Genomic DNA, 19,007 nt, shown 5'->3' with positions numbered 1-19,007 from the left:
ACCACATGTCACAGGGAATCTCACAGAGACCCGGGTACCACATGTCACAGGGAACCTCACAGAGACCCGGGTACCACATGTCACAGGGAATCTCACAGAGACCCGGACCACATGTCACAGGGAACCTCACAGAGACCCGGGTACCACATGTCACAGGGAATCTCACAGAGACCCAGGTACCACATGTCACAGGGAATCTCACAGGGACCCGGGTACCACATGTCACAGGGAATCTCACAGGGACCCGGGTACCACATGTCACAGGGAATCTCACAGAGACCCGGGTACCACATGTCACAGGGAATCTCACAGAGACCCGGGTACCACATGTCACAGGGAATCTCACAGAGACCCGGGTACCACATGTCACAGGGAACCTCACAGAGACCCGGGGTACCACATGTCACAGGGAATCTCACAGAGACCCGGGTACCACATGTCACAGGGAACCTCACAGAGACCCGGGTACCACATGTCACAGGGAACCTCACAGAGACCCGGGTACCACATGTCACAGGGAATCTCACAGAGACCCGGGTACCACATGTCACAGGGAATCTCACAGAGACCCGGGTACCACATGTCACAGGGAACCTCACAGAGACCCGGGTACCACATGTCACAGGGAACCTCACAGAGACCCGGGTACCACATGTCACAGGGAATCTCACAGGGACCCGGGTACCACATGTCACAGGGAACCTCACAGAGACCCGGGTACCACATGTCACAGGGAATCTCACAGGGACCCGGGTACCACATGTCACAGGGAATCTCACAGAGACCTGGGTACCACATGTCACAGAGAATCTCACAGAGACCCGGGTACCACATGTCACAGGGAATCTCACAGAGACCCGGGTACCACATGTCACAGGGAATCTCACAGAGACCCGGGTACCACATGTCACAGGGAATCTCACAGAGACCCGGGTACCACATGTCACAGGGAATCTCACAGAGACCCGGGTACCACATGTCACAGGGAACCTCACAGAGACCTGGGTACCATATGTCACAGGGAACCTCACAGAGACCCGGGTACCACATGTCACAGGGAACCTCACAGAGACCCGGGGTACCACATGTCACAGGGAATCTCACAGAGACCCGGGTACCACATGTCACAGGGAACCTCACAGAGACCCGGGGTACCACATGTCACAGGGAATCTCACAGAGACCCGGGTACCACATGTCACAGGGAATCTGACAGGGACCCGGGTACCACATGTCACAGGGAATCTCACAGAGACCCGGGTACCACATGTCACAGGGAATCTCACAGGGACCCGGGTACCACATGTCACAGGGAAACTCACAGAGACCCAGGTACCACATGTCACAAGGAATCTCAAAAAGACCCGGGTACCACATGTCACAGGGAATCTCACAGAGACCCGGGTACCACATGTCACAGGGAATCTCACAGAGATCCGGGTACCACATGTCACAGGGAACCTCACAGAGACCCGGGTACCACATGTCACAGGGAACCTCACAGAGACCCGGGTACCACATGTCACAGGGAATCTCACAGGGACCCGGGTACCACATGTCACAGGGAATCTCACAGAGACCCGGGTACCACATGTCACAGGGAATCTCAAAGAGACCCGGGTACCACATGTCACAGGGAATCTCACAGAGACCAGTGTACCACATGTCACAGGGAATCTCACAGAGACCCGGGTACCACATGTCACAGGGAATCTCACAGAGACCCGGGTACCACATGTCACAGGGAATCTCACAGAGACCCGGGGTACCACATGTCACGGGGAACCTCACAGAGACCCGGGGTACCACATGTCACAGGGAATCTCACAGAGACCCGGGTACCACATGTCACAGGGAACCTCACAGAGACCCGGGTACCACATGTCACAGGGAACCTCACAGAGACCCGGGTACCACATGTCACAGGGAACCTCACAGAGACCCGGGGTACCACATGTCACAGGGAATCTCACAGAGACCCGGGTACCACATGTCACAGGGAATCTGACAGGGACCCGGGTACCACATGTCACAGGGAATCTCACAGAGACCCGGGTACTACATGTAACAGGAAATCACACAGAGACCCGGGTACCACATGTCACAGGGAATCTCACAGGGACCCGGGTACCACATGTCACAGGGAATCTCACAGAGACCCGGGTACCACATGTCACAGGGAATCTCACATGGACCCGGGTACCACATGTCACAGGGAATCTCACAGGGACCCGGGTACCACATGTCACAGGGAAACTCACAGAGACCCAGGTACCACATGTCACAAGGAATCTCAAAAAGACCCGGGTACCACATGTCACAGGGAATCTCACAGAGACCCGGGTACCACATGTCACAGGGAATCTCACAGAGACCCGGGTACCACATGTCACAGGGAATCTCACAGAGACCCGGGTACCACATGTCACAGGGAACCTCACAGAGACCTGGGTACCATATGTCACAGGGAACCTCACAGAGACCCGGGTACCACATGTCACAGGGAACCTCACAGAGACCCGGGGTACCACATGTCACAGGGAATCTCACAGAGACCCGGGTACCACATGTCACAGGGAACCTCACAGAGACCCGGGGTACCACATGTCACAGGGAATCTCACAGAGACCCGGGTACCACATGTCACAGGGAATCTGACAGGGACCCGGGTACCACATGTCACAGGGAATCTCACAGAGACCCGGGTACCACATGTCACAGGGAATCTCACAGGGACCCGGGTACCACATGTCACAGGGAAACTCACAGAGACCCAGGTACCACATGTCACAAGGAATCTCAAAAAGACCCGGGTACCACATGTCACAGGGAATCTCACAGAGACCCGGGTACCACATGTCACAGGGAATCTCACAGAGATCCGGGTACCACATGTCACAGGGAACCTCACAGAGACCCGGGTACCACATGTCACAGGGAACCTCACAGAGACCCGGGTACCACATGTCACAGGGAATCTCACAGGGACCCGGGTACCACATGTCACAGGGAATCTCACAGAGACCCGGGTACCACATGTCACAGGGAATCTCACAGAGACCAGTGTACCACATGTCACAGGGAATCTCACAGAGACCCGGGTACCACATGTCACAGGGAATCTCACAGAGACCCGGGTACCACATGTCACAGGGAATCTCACAGAGACCCGGGGTACCACATGTCACGGGGAACCTCACAGAGACCCGGGGTACCACATGTCACAGGGAATCTCACAGAGACCCGGGTACCACATGTCACAGGGAACCTCACAGAGACCCGGGTACCACATGTCACAGGGAACCTCACAGAGACCCGGGTACCACATGTCACAGGGAACCTCACAGAGACCCGGGGTACCACATGTCACAGGGAATCTCACACAGACCCGGGTACCACATGTCACAGGGAATCTGACAGGGACCCGGGTACCACATGTCACAGGGAATCTCACAGAGACCCGGGTACTACATGTAACAGGAAATCACACAGAGACCCGGGTACCACATGTCACAGGGAATCTCACAGGGACCCGGGTACCACATGTCACAGGGAATCTCACAGAGACCCGGGTACCACATGTCACAGGGAATCTCACATGGACCCGGGTACCACATGTCACAGGGAATCTCACAGGGACCCGGGTACCACATGTCACAGGGAAACTCACAGAGACCCAGGTACCACATGTCACAAGGAATCTCAAAAAGACCCGGGTACCACATGTCACAGGGAATCTCACAGAGACCCGGGTACCACATGTCACAGGGAATCTCACAGAGACCCGGGTACCACATGTCACAGGGAACCTCACAGATACCCGGGTACCACATGTCACAGGGAATCTCACAGGGACCCGGGTACCACATGTCACAGGGAATCTCACAGAGACCCGGGTACCACATGTCACAGGGAATCTCACAGAGACCCGGGTACCACATGTCACAGGGAATCTCACAGGGACCCGGGTACCACATGTCACAGGGAACCTCACAGAGACCCGGGTACCACATGTCACAGGGAACCTCACAGAGACCCGGGTACCAAATGTCACAGGGAATCTCACAGAGACCCGGGTACCACATGTCACAGGGAACCTCACAGAGACCCGGGTACCACATGTCACAGGGAATCGCACAGAACTCCGGGAAATATATAAGTGAGGGATTAATAGAACATTTCACAAGCTCCTGTTCTTCCCCCTTCTCCTTTCTCCACCTCATCCCATCACCCCAATCTCACCACGTATTCCTCACTGTATCTGTGTGTCCATCAATGGATTTATCAACGCTCTGTCCATCCAGCCTTCCAAGTATCTATTTATTACTCCATCTATACATTCCTCCTACCTCAGCCATCGGACCATCCATCTATTGATCCACCATTAGATACCTTTATCCTTTCATCTGTTTGTCAAGGAATCCCTATGCCCTTCCATTCTCCTGTTTAGTTTTAAACTATACATGAAATAACCCCTGTTTTTCATTATATACCCATCAATCAATGCTTTCCTTTATTTATCATCTGTTATGATTTCTTACAATGACCTTGTCTTTCCTATCCATCCATCTATCCATCCAGCCATCCATCCATCCATCTATCCATCCATCTATCCATCCATCCATCCATCCATCCATCTATCCATCCATCTATCCATCCATCCATCTATCCATCCATATATCCATCCATCTATCCATCCAGCCATCTATCCATCCATCTATCCATCCATCTATCAATCCAGCCATCCATCCATCCATCCATCTATCCATCCATCTATCCATCCATATATCCATCCATCTATCCATCCAGCCATCCATCCATCCATCCATATATCCATATATCCATCCATCAGTCCATCCATCCATCCATCCAACATATAGGTGAAGTGATAGATCACTGAATTAATTAATTTGTGGCTATTTCAAATGGTGGAAGAAAGGAATAAGTATTAGTTTGGTGGGGGAATTGGGGAGTACATGAATGGATAGTGGGTTTGATGTATAAGTGGGTTATTGATTACTGCAAGAATAAATAAGTCAATGAATAGATTGGTGTATGGTCGATGACTCAATAAATGAACGAATATATACGTTTATACAGTGGCGGCCGCCTTTATCCTAGTGCGGCCGTATCGGCGCAACTCTGATAACCGCGGGCAGATGCAGTATTTTTTTTTTACGGAATATGTTCCGGTATTTTAGCGCTCATATATTGAATGCATGAGCGTGAATGCGGTATGAACGCGGTGAAGTGCGTGGCATTCGGAAAAAATCCCCCCAAAAATTCGGAGATGTTGGAAAATAAAAGAGGCCGCGGCTGTATTCCGATGGTTGATGAGTGAGTAAATAAATGGGTGGGTGGGTAGCTGATACATCAGTGAGTGGCTGGGTGGATGTGTGACTGGGTGGGTGAGTGGCTGGGTGGATGTGTGACTGGGTGGGTGAGTGGCTGGGTGGATGTGTGACTGGGTGGGTGAGTGGCTGGGTGGATGTGTGACTGGGTGGGTGAGTGGCTGGGTGGATGTGTGACTGGGTGGGTGAGTGGATGGGTGGGTAGCTGATAACTCAGTGAGTGGCTGGGTGGATGTGTGACTGGGTGGGTGAGTGGCTGGGTGGATGTGTGACTGGGTGGGTGAGTGGCTGGGTGGATGTGTGACTGGGTGGGTGAGTGGATGGGTGGGTAGCTGATAACTCAGTGAGTGGCTGGGTGGATGTGTGACTGGGTGGGTGAGTGGCTGGGTGGATGTGTGACTGGGTGGGTGAGTGGATGGGTGGGTAGCTGATAACTCAGTGAGTGGCTGGGTGGATGTGTGACTGGGTGGGTGAGTGGCTGGGTGGATGTGTGACTGGGTGGGTGAGTGGCTGGGTGGATGTGTGACTGGGTGGGTGAGTGGATGGGTGGGTAGTTGATAACTCAGTGAGTTGCTGGGTGGATGTGTGACTGGGTGGGTGAGTGGATGGGTGGGTAGCTGATAACTCAGTGAGTGGCTGGGTGGATGTGTGGGGTTGTTTTGCCCTCTTCATGTTTGGAGATCTTCAGGTGAGTTCAGTGTTTGTGTACTGTGAGTCTCTGGGACACAGTGGCAGGTTCCATTCTGACCTGAAGCAGCCAAAGGGTCTGATGAATCCACTGACCCCTGCACTGACCCCTGCACTGACCCCAAGTGTCCCCTGCAGAAGCAGCTGTCCCACGATCGCGAGACTATGTTCGCAGTGGGGGATTCCGCGTTTGCTTTATAGTTATATTTCAAATGCTTCGAAATCGTAGGCTAAAAATCTGCCCACGGAGACACGGACACACGGAGACACGAAACATGGAGACACAGAGAGCGAAACATTCCTGCCATGGTGGGTTCTATTTATATTGACGTGATGGGCGAGACACCCTCCCCCGTTACATGAAACATTGCCCCAATACACCGTTCCCTCCCGTGGAAAATACAGCGCAGGGTCTCGTGACACCTGTATAATACTACGATGTGTAGAGCAGGACTGGCCGACTGCAGTCCTCAAGCGCCACCAACAGGTCAGGTTTTAAGGATATCCCTGCTTCAGAACAGGTGGTGCAGTCTTCGACTGAGCCACTGATTGAGCCACCTGTGTTGAAGCAGAATATCCTTGATACCTGACCTGTTGGTGGCCCTTGAGGTCTGGAGTTGGCGAGTCCTGGTGTAGACCTTGGACCCGTTAACTCTTTCTTTCCTGCGCACAGTATAATTCCATCACTATTTGCATTGGACGGGGGGGGGGGGGGTTATTTGCGGAAGCCGCTGCTTATATATTTCAGGCCATGGGCCAATGAAAGCTCAGGTTCCCGAGGTAGGCGCGTGACATCACAGCGCATAGTAACAGGAGGGGGTTTTGTAGAATGGGGGGGGGGGGGGGATGACCTCATAAAAGTGTCTCCATAAAATCCGTGAGATAGGAGCGCCCCCCGAGGCCGTGCTGAGCCTGCCCCCTGGCTGCCCAGGTGTGAAGCCTCCCCCCATATAACACCCAAGCTGTTTTATGGCTCAGGCATACCAGGAAGGGCAGGGGCAGGTCTGTGCCTCCCCTCAGGTAACACACGGCTTATCTCTACCTGCTACATGTGTTCTGTCCAGCACATCCATCACCTGCGGGACAGGCCGTGCTCCGGGTCTCACACACACACACACACACACACACACACACACACACACACACACACACACACACACACACACACACACACACACACACACACACACACACACACACACACACACACACACACACACACACACACACACACACAGCCAAGATTGCACCAGGCCAACACATCTCACTCTGACCAATGAGCGCACTCTAAGAGACAGCCTCACCTTTACCTCTCTCTCTCCCTTCCACCTGGCTGTCTCTTTTTTCTCCCCGCTTGCCTATTTCTCCGCACGTACAAAGCCGTCTCTTGGCGACACCGCAGTGCCCGTGACCCGGACTCATCTCGTGCAAACGGCAGTCTCTTCTCACACCTCTGGGGCTGTCTCTTTCCTATAAACAGAAGGGTCTATTTTCAGCACATTAGTTCTCACACGCGTGTACATGTTACTCGTGTGTATCTATGTCTGACAACCCCAACGGAAACACGTGTTTCTATGATGCTTTTGCATACACTTTATTTTCATTTTAACCCTTGCAGTCCTGCATGACCGCTGTGATATGATGTACACACACACGCACACACGCATGCACGCACACGCACGCACACACGCACGCACACACAGTGTGTACAGATGTGTCTGATAAACTGCATCTCGGGCGTTTAACCCTTCAGGGACACGGCCTCTTGCGCGTTGTGGCACAGCGGGTTCACTTTAGGGAGTTTTATTTCCGTGGAACATGTAACAGAAAGTGCAGCAAACGGCTCGTGGCCCTGACTGTGGCCTGTAATATCCACGTATAAATCCCAGGGTCAGCTCTTTGTGACCTTTGGTCAGGGTCACAGACAGATTTCCCGGGGCCCAGGTGTAGAGTTACCTCCGGGCCCCCATCCCCCACCCCGGCGGTATTTCGAGCCCCCCCATTTCACACCTCACGAGTCCCCTCTATTCCCCCCCCTTCCCATGTATTTCTCTCCCTCTGTCTCACTCCCTCCCCCGCCGCACATGTATTTATCTCCTCTGCGTCTCACTCTCACTCCCTCCCCCCTCTCACTCGCCGCCACCTTCCATCAACTACCCTACTCTATAAAGCCCCCCACACCCCCAATACATATTAAAAAGACCCCACTCTCCCAATACATATAAAAAAAAAACAATCCTCCAATACATATTAAAAAGCCCCCCACTCTCCCAATACATATTAAAAAGACCCCCACTCCCCCAATACATATTAAAAAGACAACCACTCTCCCAATACATATTAAAAAGACCCCCACTCCCCCAATACATATTAAAAAGCCCCCCACTCTCCCAATACATATTAAATAGACCCCCACTCTCCCAATACATATTAAATAGACCCCCACTCTCCCAATACATATTAAAAAGACCCCCACTCTCCCAATATATATTAAAAAGCCCCTACTCCCCCAATACATATTAAAAAGCCCCCCACTCTCCCAATATATATTAAAAAGCCCCCACTCCCCCAATATATATTAAAAAGCCCCCCACTCTCCCAATATATATTAAAAAGACCCCCACTCTCCCAATACATATTAAAAAGCCCCCCACTCCCCCAATACATATTAAAAAGACCCCCACTCCCCCAATACATATTAAAAAGACCCCCACCCCCGAGTACATATTAAAAAGACCCCCACTCTCCCAATACATATTAAAAAGACCCCCACCCCGAGTACATATTAAAAAGACCCCCACTTTCCCAATACATATTAAAAAGACCCCCACTCTCCCAATACATATTAAAAAGCCCCCTACTCTCCCAATATATATCAAAATCCCCCCAGTCCCCCAATACATATTAACAAGCCCCCTACTCTCCCAATATATATTAAAAAGCCCCCCACTCCCCCAATACATATTAAAAAGCCCCCCACTCCCCCAATACATATTAAAAAGACCCCCACCCCCGAGTACATATTAAAAAGCCCCCCACTCCCCCAATACATATTAAAAAGCCCCCCACTCCCCCAATACATATTAAAAAGCCCCCCACTCCCCCAATACATATTAAAAAGACCCCCACTCCCCAATACATATTAAAAAGACCCCCACCCCCGAGTACATATTAAAAAGACCCCCACTCTCCCAAAACATATTAAAAAGACCCCCACTCCCCCAATACAAATTAAAAAGACCCCCACCCCCGAGTACATATTAAAAAGACCCCCACCCCCGAGTACATATTAAAAAGACCCCCCACCACCTAATACATATAAACAAGACCCCCAATACAGATTTTAAAAAAACAGACTTACCTTGTGGGTGGTCTGCGGGGGCTCGGCCGGCACTGCAAGTTGGCCCCTCTTGCCAGGCCCGGCTCGCTGACCTCCCAGGGGCCCGTCGGCGTGGGACAGTGATAGAGGCCGCAGGCATCTGAGAGACAGCCGGGGCCTGGTCGCGAGAGGACCGGCAGCCGGGCCTGACCAGACGTCGGGGCCAGCTTGTGCCACCGGGCCCCCTCAGCCTACAGGCCTGGGACACCTGTACCTTCTGTCCCCCGTCGGCGGCCCTGCCTTTGGTGAGTCACTTTATCTACCTGGGCCGTAGTACAAATTAGATGGTAAGCTCTTCAGGGCAGGAGCTCATTCAGTGCTGTGTACACTGCAGCTCTGTAACAGAGATCAATAATAACATGGGGATCTCACTCCTAATCCTGGACCCAGCCATGTACACACCCGCTCTCACCCACGCCTCCCTGCCACCCGCTCTCACCCACGCCTCCCTGCCACCCGCTCTCACCCACGCCTCCCTGCCACCTCTTCCCACCCACGTCTCCCTGCCACCCGCTCTCACCCACGCCTCCCTGCCACCCGCTCTCACCCACGCCTCCCTGCCACCCGCTCTCACCCACGCCTCCCTGCCTCCCGCTCTCACCCACGCCTACCTGCCACCCGCTCTCACCCACGCCTCCCTGCCACCCGCTCTCACCCACGCCTACCTGCCACCCGCTCTCACCCACGCCTCCCTGCCTCCCGCTCTCACCCATGCCTACCTGCCACCCGCTCTCACCCACGCCTCCCTGCCCCCCGCTCTCACCCACGCCTCCCTGCCACCCGCCCTCACCCACGCCTCCCTGCCACCCGCCCTCACCCACGCCTCCCTGCCTCCCGCTCTCACCCACGCCTCCCTGCCACCCGCTCTCACCCACGCCTACCTGCCACCCGCTCTCACCCACGCCTACCTGCCACCCGCTCTCACCCACGCCTCCCTGCCACCCGCTCTCACCCACGCCTACCTGCCACCCGCTCTCACCCACGCCTCCCAGCCTCCCGCTCTCACCCACGCCTACCTGCCACCCGCTCTCACCCACGCCTCCCTGCCACCTGCTGTCACCCACGCCTCCCTGCCTCCCGCTCTCACCCACGCCTCCCTGCCACCTCTTCCCACCCACGTCTCCCTGCCACCCGCTCTCACCCACGCCTCCCTGCCACCTCTTCCCACCCACGTCTCCCTGCCTCCCGCTCTCACCCACGTCTCCCTGCCACCCGCTCTCACCCACACCTCCCTGCCTCCCGCTCTCACCCACGCCTCCCTGCCTCCCGCTCTCACCCACGCCTCCCTGCCACCTCTTCCCACCAACGTCTCCCTGCCACCGGCTCTCACCCACGTCTCCCTGCCTCCCGCTCTCACCCACGCCTCCCTGCCACCTCTTCCCACCCACGTCTCCCTGCCACCGGCTCTCACCCACGCCTCCCTGCCACCCGCTCTCACCCACGCCTCCCTGCCACCTCTTCCCACCCACGTCTCCCTGCCACCCGCTCTCACCCACGCCTCCCTGCCACCCGCTCTCACCCACGCCTCCCTGCCACCTCTTCCCACCCACGTCTCCCTGCCACCCGCTCTCACCCACGCCTCCCTGCCACCCGCTCTCACCCACGCCTCCCTGCCTCCCGCTCTCACCCACGTCTCCCTGCCACCCGCTCTCACCCACACCTCCCTGCCTCCCGCTCTCACCCACGCCTCCCTGCCTCCCGCTCTCACCCACGCCTCCCTGCCACCTCTTCCCACCCACGTCTCCCTGCCACCGGCTCTCACACACGTCTCCCTGCCTCCCGCTCTCACCCACGCCTCCCTGCCACCTCTTCCCACCCACGTCTCCCTGCCACCGGCTCTCACCCACGCCTCCCTGCCACCCGCTCTCACCCACGCCTCCCTGCCACCTCTTCCCACCCACGTCTCCCTGCCACCCGCTCTCACCCACGCCTCCCTGCCACCCGCTCTCACCCACGCCTCCCTGCCACCTCTTCCCACCCACGTCTCCCTGCCACCCGCTCTCACTCACGCCTCCCTGACACCCGCTCTCACCCACGCCTCCCTGCCACCTCTTCCCACCCACACCTCCCTGCCACCCACTCTCACCCATGCCTCCCTGCCACCTCTTCCCACCCACGTCTCCCTGCCACCTGCTCTCACCCACGCCTCCCTGCCACCCGCTCTCACCCACGCCTCCCTGCCACCCGCTCTCACCCACGCCTCCCTGCCACCTCTTCCCACCCACACCTCCCTGCCACCCACTCTCACCCATGCCTCCCTGCCACCTCTTCCCACCCACGTCTCCCTGCCACCCGCTCTCACCCACGCCTCCCTGCCTCCCGCTCTCACCCACGTCTCCCTGCCACCCGCTCTCACCCACGCCTCCCTGCCTCCCGCTCTCACCCACGCCTCCCTGCCTCCCGCTGTCACCCACGCCTCCCTGCCACCTCTTCCCACCCACGTCTCCCTGCCACCCGCTCTCACCCACGCCTCCGTGCCACCTCTTCCCACCCACGTCTCCCTGCCACCCGCTCTCACCCACGCCTCCCTGCCACCCGCTCTCACCCACGCCTCCCTGCCACCCGCTCTCACCCACGCCTCCCTGCCTCCCGCTCTCACCCACGCCTACCTGCCACCCGCTCTCACCCACGCCTCCCTGCCACCCGCTCTCACCCACGCCTACCTGCCACCCGCTCTCACCCACGCCTCCCTGCCTCCCGCTCTCACCCATGCCTACCTGCCACCCGCTCTCACCCACGCCTCCCTGCCCCCCGCTCTCACCCACGCCTCCCTGCCACCCGCCCTCACCCACGCCTCCCTGCCACCCGCCCTCACCCACGCCTCCCTGCCTCCCGCTCTCACCCACGCCTCCCTGCCACCCGCTCTCACCCACGCCTACCTGCCACCCGCTCTCACCCACGCCTACCTGCCACCCGCTCTCACCCACGCCTCCCTGCCACCCGCTCTCACCCACGCCTACCTGCCACCCGCTCTCACCCACGCCTCCCAGCCTCCCGCTCTCACCCACGCCTACCTGCCACCCGCTCTCACCCACGCCTCCCTGCCACCTGCTGTCACCCACGCCTCCCTGCCTCCCGCTCTCACCCACGCCTCCCTGCCACCTCTTCCCACCCACGTCTCCCTGCCACCCGCTCTCACCCACGCCTCCCTGCCACCTCTTCCCACCCACGTCTCCCTGCCTCCCGCTCTCACCCACGTCTCCCTGCCACCCGCTCTCACCCACACCTCCCTGCCTCCCGCTCTCACCCACGCCTCCCTGCCTCCCGCTCTCACCCACGCCTCCCTGCCACCTCTTCCCACCAACGTCTCCCTGCCACCGGCTCTCACCCACGTCTCCCTGCCTCCCGCTCTCACCCACGCCTCCCTGCCACCTCTTCCCACCCACGTCTCCCTGCCACCGGCTCTCACCCACGCCTCCCTGCCACCCGCTCTCACCCACGCCTCCCTGCCACCTCTTCCCACCCACGTCTCCCTGCCACCCGCTCTCACCCACGCCTCCCTGCCACCCGCTCTCACCCACGCCTCCCTGCCACCTCTTCCCACCCACGTCTCCCTGCCACCCGCTCTCACCCACGCCTCCCTGCCACCCGCTCTCACCCACGCCTCCCTGCCTCCCGCTCTCACCCACGTCTCCCTGCCACCCGCTCTCACCCACACCTCCCTGCCTCCCGCTCTCACCCACGCCTCCCTGCCTCCCGCTCTCACCCACGCCTCCCTGCCACCTCTTCCCACCCACGTCTCCCTGCCACCGGCTCTCACACACGTCTCCCTGCCTCCCGCTCTCACCCACGCCTCCCTGCCACCTCTTCCCACCCACGTCTCCCTGCCACCGGCTCTCACCCACGCCTCCCTGCCACCCGCTCTCACCCACGCCTCCCTGCCACCTCTTCCCACCCACGTCTCCCTGCCACCCGCTCTCACCCACGCCTCCCTGCCACCCGCTCTCACCCACGCCTCCCTGCCACCTCTTCCCACCCACGTCTCCCTGCCACCCGCTCTCACTCACGCCTCCCTGCCACCCGCTCTCACCCACGCCTCCCTGCCACCTCTTCCCACCCACACCTCCCTGCCACCCACTCTCACCCATGCCTCCCTGCCACCTCTTCCCACCCACGTCTCCCTGCCACCTGCTCTCACCCACGCCTCCCTGCCACCCGCTCTCACCCACGCCTCCCTGCCACCCGCTCTCACCCACGCCTCCCTGCCACCTCTTCCCACCCACACCTCCCTGCCACCCACTCTCACCCATGCCTCCCTGCCACCTCTTCCCACCCACGTCTCCCTGCCACCCGCTCTCACCCACGCCTCCCTGCCTCCCGCTCTCACCCACGTCTCCCTGCCACCCGCTCTCACCCACGCCTCCCTGCCTCCCGCTCTCACCCACGCCTCCCTGCCTCCCGCTGTCACCCACGCCTCCCTGCCACCTCTTCCCACCCACGTCTCCCTGCCACCCGCTCTCACCCCACGCCTCCGTGCCACCTCTTCCACCCCACGTCTCCCTGCCACCCGCTCTCACCCACGCCTCCCTGCCACCCGCTCTCACCCACGCCTCCCTGCCACCTCTTCCCACCCACGTCTCCTTGCACCCGCTCTCACCCACGCCTCCTGCCACCCGCTCTCACCACGCCTCCCTGCCACCTCTTCCCACCCACACGTCCCTGCCACCCACTCTCACCCACAGCCTCCCTGCCACCTCTTCCCACCCACACCTCCCTGCCACCCGCTCTCACCCACGCCTCCCTGCCACCCGCTCTCACCAAGCCTCCATGCCACCTCTTCCCACCCACACCTCCCTGCCACCCGCTCTCACCCACGCCTCCCTGCCACCTCTTCCCACCCATGCCTCCCTGCCACCCGCTCTCACCCACGCCTCCCTGCCACCCGCTCTCACCCACGCCTCCCTGCCACCCCGCTCTCACCCACGCCTCCCTGCCACCCACTCTCACCCATGCCTCCCTGCCACCCGCTCTCACCCACGCCTCCCTGCCACCCCGCTCTCACCCACTCCTCCCTGCCACCTTTCCCACCCACGTCTCCCTGCCACCCGCTCTCACCCACGCCTCCTGCCACCCGCTCTCACCCACGCCTCCCTGCCACCACTTCCCACCCACACCTCCCTGCCACCACTCTCACCCATGCCTCCCTGCCACCTCTTCCCACCCACGTCTCCCTGCCACCCGCTCTCACCCACGCCTCCCTGCCACCCGCTCTCACCCACGCCTCCCTGCCACCCGCTCTCACCACGCCTCCCTGCCACCTCTTCCCACCCACACCTCCCTGCCACCCACTCTCACCCACGGCCTCCCTGCCACCTCTTCCCACCCACGTCTCCCCTGCCACCCGCTCTCACCCACGCCTCCCTGCCTCCCGCTCTCACCCACGTCTCCCTGCCACCCGCTCTCACCCACGCCTCCCCTGCCTCCCGCTCTCACCCACGTCTCCCTGCCACCCGCTCTCACCCACGCCTCCTGCCTCCCGCTCTCACCCACGTCTCCCTGCCACCCGCTCCTCACCCACGCCTCCCTGCCTCCCGCTCTCACCCACGCCTCCCTGCCACCTCTTCCACCCACGTCTCCCTGCCACCGGCTCTCACCCACGCCTCCCTGCCACCTCTTCCCACCCACGTCTCCCTGCCACCCGCTCTCACCCACGCCTCGTGCCACCTCTTCCCACCCACGTCTCCCTGCCACCCGCTCTCACCCACGCTCCCTGCCACCCGCTCTCAACCCACGCCTCCCTGCCACCTCTTCCCACCCACGTCTCCCTGCCACCCGCTCTCACCCACGCCTCCCTGCCACCTCTTCCCACCCACACCTCCCTGCCACCCGCTCTCACCCACGCCTCCCTGCCACCTCTTCCCACCCACGTCTCCCTGCCACCCCTCTCACACCCACGCCTCCGTGCCACCTCTTCCCACCCACGTCTCCCTGCCACCCGCTCTCACCCACGCCTCCCTGCCACCCGCTCTCACCCACGCCTCCCTGCCACCTCTTCCCACCCACGTCTCCCTGCCACCCGCTCTCACCCACGCCTCCTGCCACCTCTTCCCACCCACACCTCCCTGCCACCCGCTCTCACCCACGCCTCCCTGCCACCTCTTCCCACCCACACCTCCCTGCCACCCGCTCTCCCCGCACCCTTCCACCTCTCCCACCCATGCCTCCCTGCCACCCGCCTCTCACCCACGCCTCCTGCCCTCGCTCACACCCACGCCTCCATGCCACCTCTTCCACCCACACCTCCCTGCCACCCACTCTCACCCACGCCTCCCTGCCACCCGCTCTCACCCACGCCTCCCTGCCACCACTCTCACCCACGCCTCCCTGCCACCCACTCTCACCCATGCCTCCCTGCCACCCGCTCTCACCCACAGCCTCCCTGCCACCCGCTCTCACCCACGCCTCCCTGCCACCCACTCTCACCCACGCCTCCCTGCCACCCACTCCACCCACGCCTCCCTGCCGCCCGCTCTCACCCACGCCTCCCTGCCGCCCGCTCTCACCCACGCCTCCCTGCCACCCGCTCTCACCCACGCCTCCCTGCCACCCGCTCTCACCCACGCCTCCTGCCACCCGCTCTCACCCACGCCTCCCTGCCACCCACTCTCACCCACGCCTCCCTGCACCCCGCTCTCACCCACGCCTCCCTGCCACCCGCTCTCACCCACGCCTCCCTGCCACCTCCTCTCACCCACGCCTCCCTGCCACCGGCTCTCACCCACGCCTCCCTGCCACCCACTCTCACCCACGCCTCCCCCTGCCACCCACTCTCACCCACGCCTCCCTGCCACCCACTCTCACCCACGCCTCCCTGCCACCCACTCTCACCCACGCCTCCCTGCCGCCTCTTCCCACCCACGCCTCCCTGCCACCCACTCTCACCCACGCCTCCCTGCCGCCTCTTCCCACCCACGCCTCCCTGCCACCCACTCTCACCCACGCCTCCCCTGCCACCCACTCTCACCCACGCCTCCCTGCCACCCACTCTCACCCACGCCTCCCTGCCACCCGCTCTCACCCACGCCTCCCTGCCGCCCGCTCTCACCCACGCCTCCCTGCCACCCGCTCTCACCCACGCCTCCCTGCCGCCTCTTCCCACCCACGCCTCCCTGCCGCCTCTTCCCACCCACGCCTCCCTGCCACCGGCTCTCACCCACGCCTCCTGCCACCGCTCTCACCCACGCCTCCCTGCCACCTCTTCCCACCCACGCCTCCCTGCCACCTCTTCCCACCCACGCCTCCCTGCCACCTCTTCCCACCCACGCCTCCCTGCCACCTCTTCCCACCCACGCCTCCCTTCCACCTCTTCCACCCACGCCTCCCTGCCACCTCTTCCCACCCACGCCTCCCTGCCACCTCTTCCCACCCACGCCTCCCTGCCACCTCTTCCCACCCACGCCTCCCTGCCACCTCTTCCCACCCACGCCTCCCTGCCACCTCTTCCCACCCACGCCTCCCTGCCACCTCTTCCCACCCACGCCTCCCTGCCACCTCTTCCCCACCCACGCCTCCCTGCCACCTCTTCCCACCCACGCCTCCCTGCCACCTCTTCCCACCCCACACCTTCCTGCCACCTCTTCCCACCCACGCCTCCCCTGCCACCTCTTCCCACCCGTGCCTCCCTGCCTCCCGCTCTCACCCACCGCCTCCTGCCGCCTCTTCCCACCCACGCCTCCCTGCCACCGCTTCCCACCCACACCTCCCTGCCACCCACTCTCACCCACGCCTCCCTGCCACCCGCTCTCACCCACACCTCCCTGCCACCTCTTCCCACCCACGCCTCCCTGCCACCTCTTCCCCCCCACGCCTCCCTGCCACCTCTTCCCACCCACACCTCCCTGCCACCTCTTCCCTCCCACGCCTCCCTGCCACCTCTTCCCACCCACGCCTCCCTGCCACCTCTTCCCACGACTCCCTGCCACCTCTTCCCCCCCACGCCTCCCTGCCACCTCTTCCCCCCCCACGCCTTTCTGCCACCTCTTCCCACCCACGGCCTCCCTGTCGCCTCTTCCCACCCACGCCTCCCTGCCGCCTCTTCCCACCCACGCCTCCCTGCCGCCTCTTCCCACCCACGCCTCCCTGCCACCTCTTCCCCCCCACGCCTCTCTGCCACCTCTTCCCACCCACGCCTCCCTGTCGCCTCTTCCCACCCACGCCTCCCTGCCACCTCTTCCCACTCACGCCTCCCTGCCACCTCTTCCCACCCACGCCTCCCTGCCACCTCTTCCCACCCACGCCTCCCTGCCACCTCTTCCCACCCACGCCTCCCTGCCACCTCTTCCCACCCACGCCTCCCTGCCACCTCTTCCCACCCACGCCTCCTGCCACCTCTTCCCACCCACACCTCCCTGCCACCTCTTCCCACCCACGCCTCCCTGCCGCCTCTTCCCACCCACACCTCCCTGCCACCTCTTCCCACCCACGCCTCCCTGCCGCCTCTTCCCACCCACGCCTCCCTGCCACCTCTTCCCCCCCTCGCCTCCCTGCCGCCTCTTCCCACCCACGCCTCCCTGCCACCCACTCTCACCCACGCCTCCCTGCCACCTCTTCCCACCCACGCCTCCCTGCCACCTCTTCCCACCCGTGCCTCCCTGCCACCTCTTCCCACCCGCGCCTCCCTGCCACCTCTTCCCCCACACTCCCTGCCACACCTTCCCCCCCACGCCTCCCTGCCACCTCTTCCCCCCACACCTCCCTGCCACACCTTCCCCCCCACGCCTCCCTGTCGCCTCTTCCCACCCACGCCTCCCTGCCGCCTCTTCCCACCCACGCCTCCCTGCCACCTCTTCCCCCCACACCTCCCTGCCACACCTTCCCCCCCACGCCTCCCTGCCACCTCTTCCCCCCACACCTCCCTGCCACACCTTCCCCCCACGCCTCCCTGTCGCCTCTTCCCACCCACGCCTCCCTGCCACCTCTTCCCACCCACGCCTCCCTGCCGCCTCTTCCCACCCACGCCTCCACGCCACCTCTTCCCATCCACGCCTCCCTGCCACCTCTTCCCCCCCTCGCCTCCCTGCCACCTCTTCCCACCCACACCTCCCTGCCACCTCTTCCCCCCCTCGCCTCCCTGCCACCTCTTCCCACCCACGCCTCCCTGCCACCTCTTCCCCCCCACGCCTCCCTGCCACCTCTTCCCGCCCGCGCCTCCCTGCCACCTCTTCCCACTCACGCCTCCCTGCCACCTCTTCCCACCCGCGCCTCCCTGCCACCTCTTCCCACCCGCGCCTCCCTGCCACCTCTTCCCACCCATGCCTCCCTGCCACCTCTCCCACCCACGCCTCCCTGCCACCTCTTCCCACCCACGCCTCCCTGCCGCCTCTTCCCACCCACACCTCCCTGCCACCTCTTCCCACCCACGCCTCCCTGCCACCTCTTCCCACCCACACCTCCCTGCCACCTCTTCCCACCCGCGCCTCCTGCCGCCTCTTCCCACCCACGCCTCCCCTGCCACCTCTTCCCCCCCACGCCTCCCTGCCACCTCTTCCCACCCACGCCTCCCTGCCACCTCTTCCCACCCACGCCTCCCTGCCACCTCTTCCCCCCCACGCCTCCCTGCCACCTCTTCCCACCCACGCCTCCCTGCACCTC

At 61.5% G+C, this 19,007-nt stretch overlaps 1 long non-coding RNA gene across 2 annotated transcripts in view; it reads right to left on the bottom strand.

Annotated features, from left to right (window-relative positions):
* Nucleotides 1-9,694, bottom strand: part of LOC142500856 (uncharacterized) — a 70,069-nt gene extending 60,375 nt beyond the window's left edge. For both annotated transcript variants that reach the window (XR_012803313.1, XR_012803314.1), the window contains exons 1-2: nt 9,399-9,694; nt 7,342-7,507 (exon numbers count right to left, since the gene is read on the bottom strand). This is a non-coding gene — a long non-coding RNA (uncharacterized LOC142500856). The remainder of the gene's footprint in view (nt 1-7,341; nt 7,508-9,398) is intronic.
* Between the last annotated feature and the right edge of the window lie 9,313 nt (nt 9,695-19,007).

This window comes from Ascaphus truei, chromosome 8, assembly GCF_040206685.1.
Source record: "Ascaphus truei isolate aAscTru1 chromosome 8, aAscTru1.hap1, whole genome shotgun sequence".
NCBI classification, from domain to species: Eukaryota; Metazoa; Chordata; class Amphibia; order Anura; family Ascaphidae; genus Ascaphus; species Ascaphus truei.
This window is presented reverse-complemented; position numbering and strand designations above follow the sequence as displayed.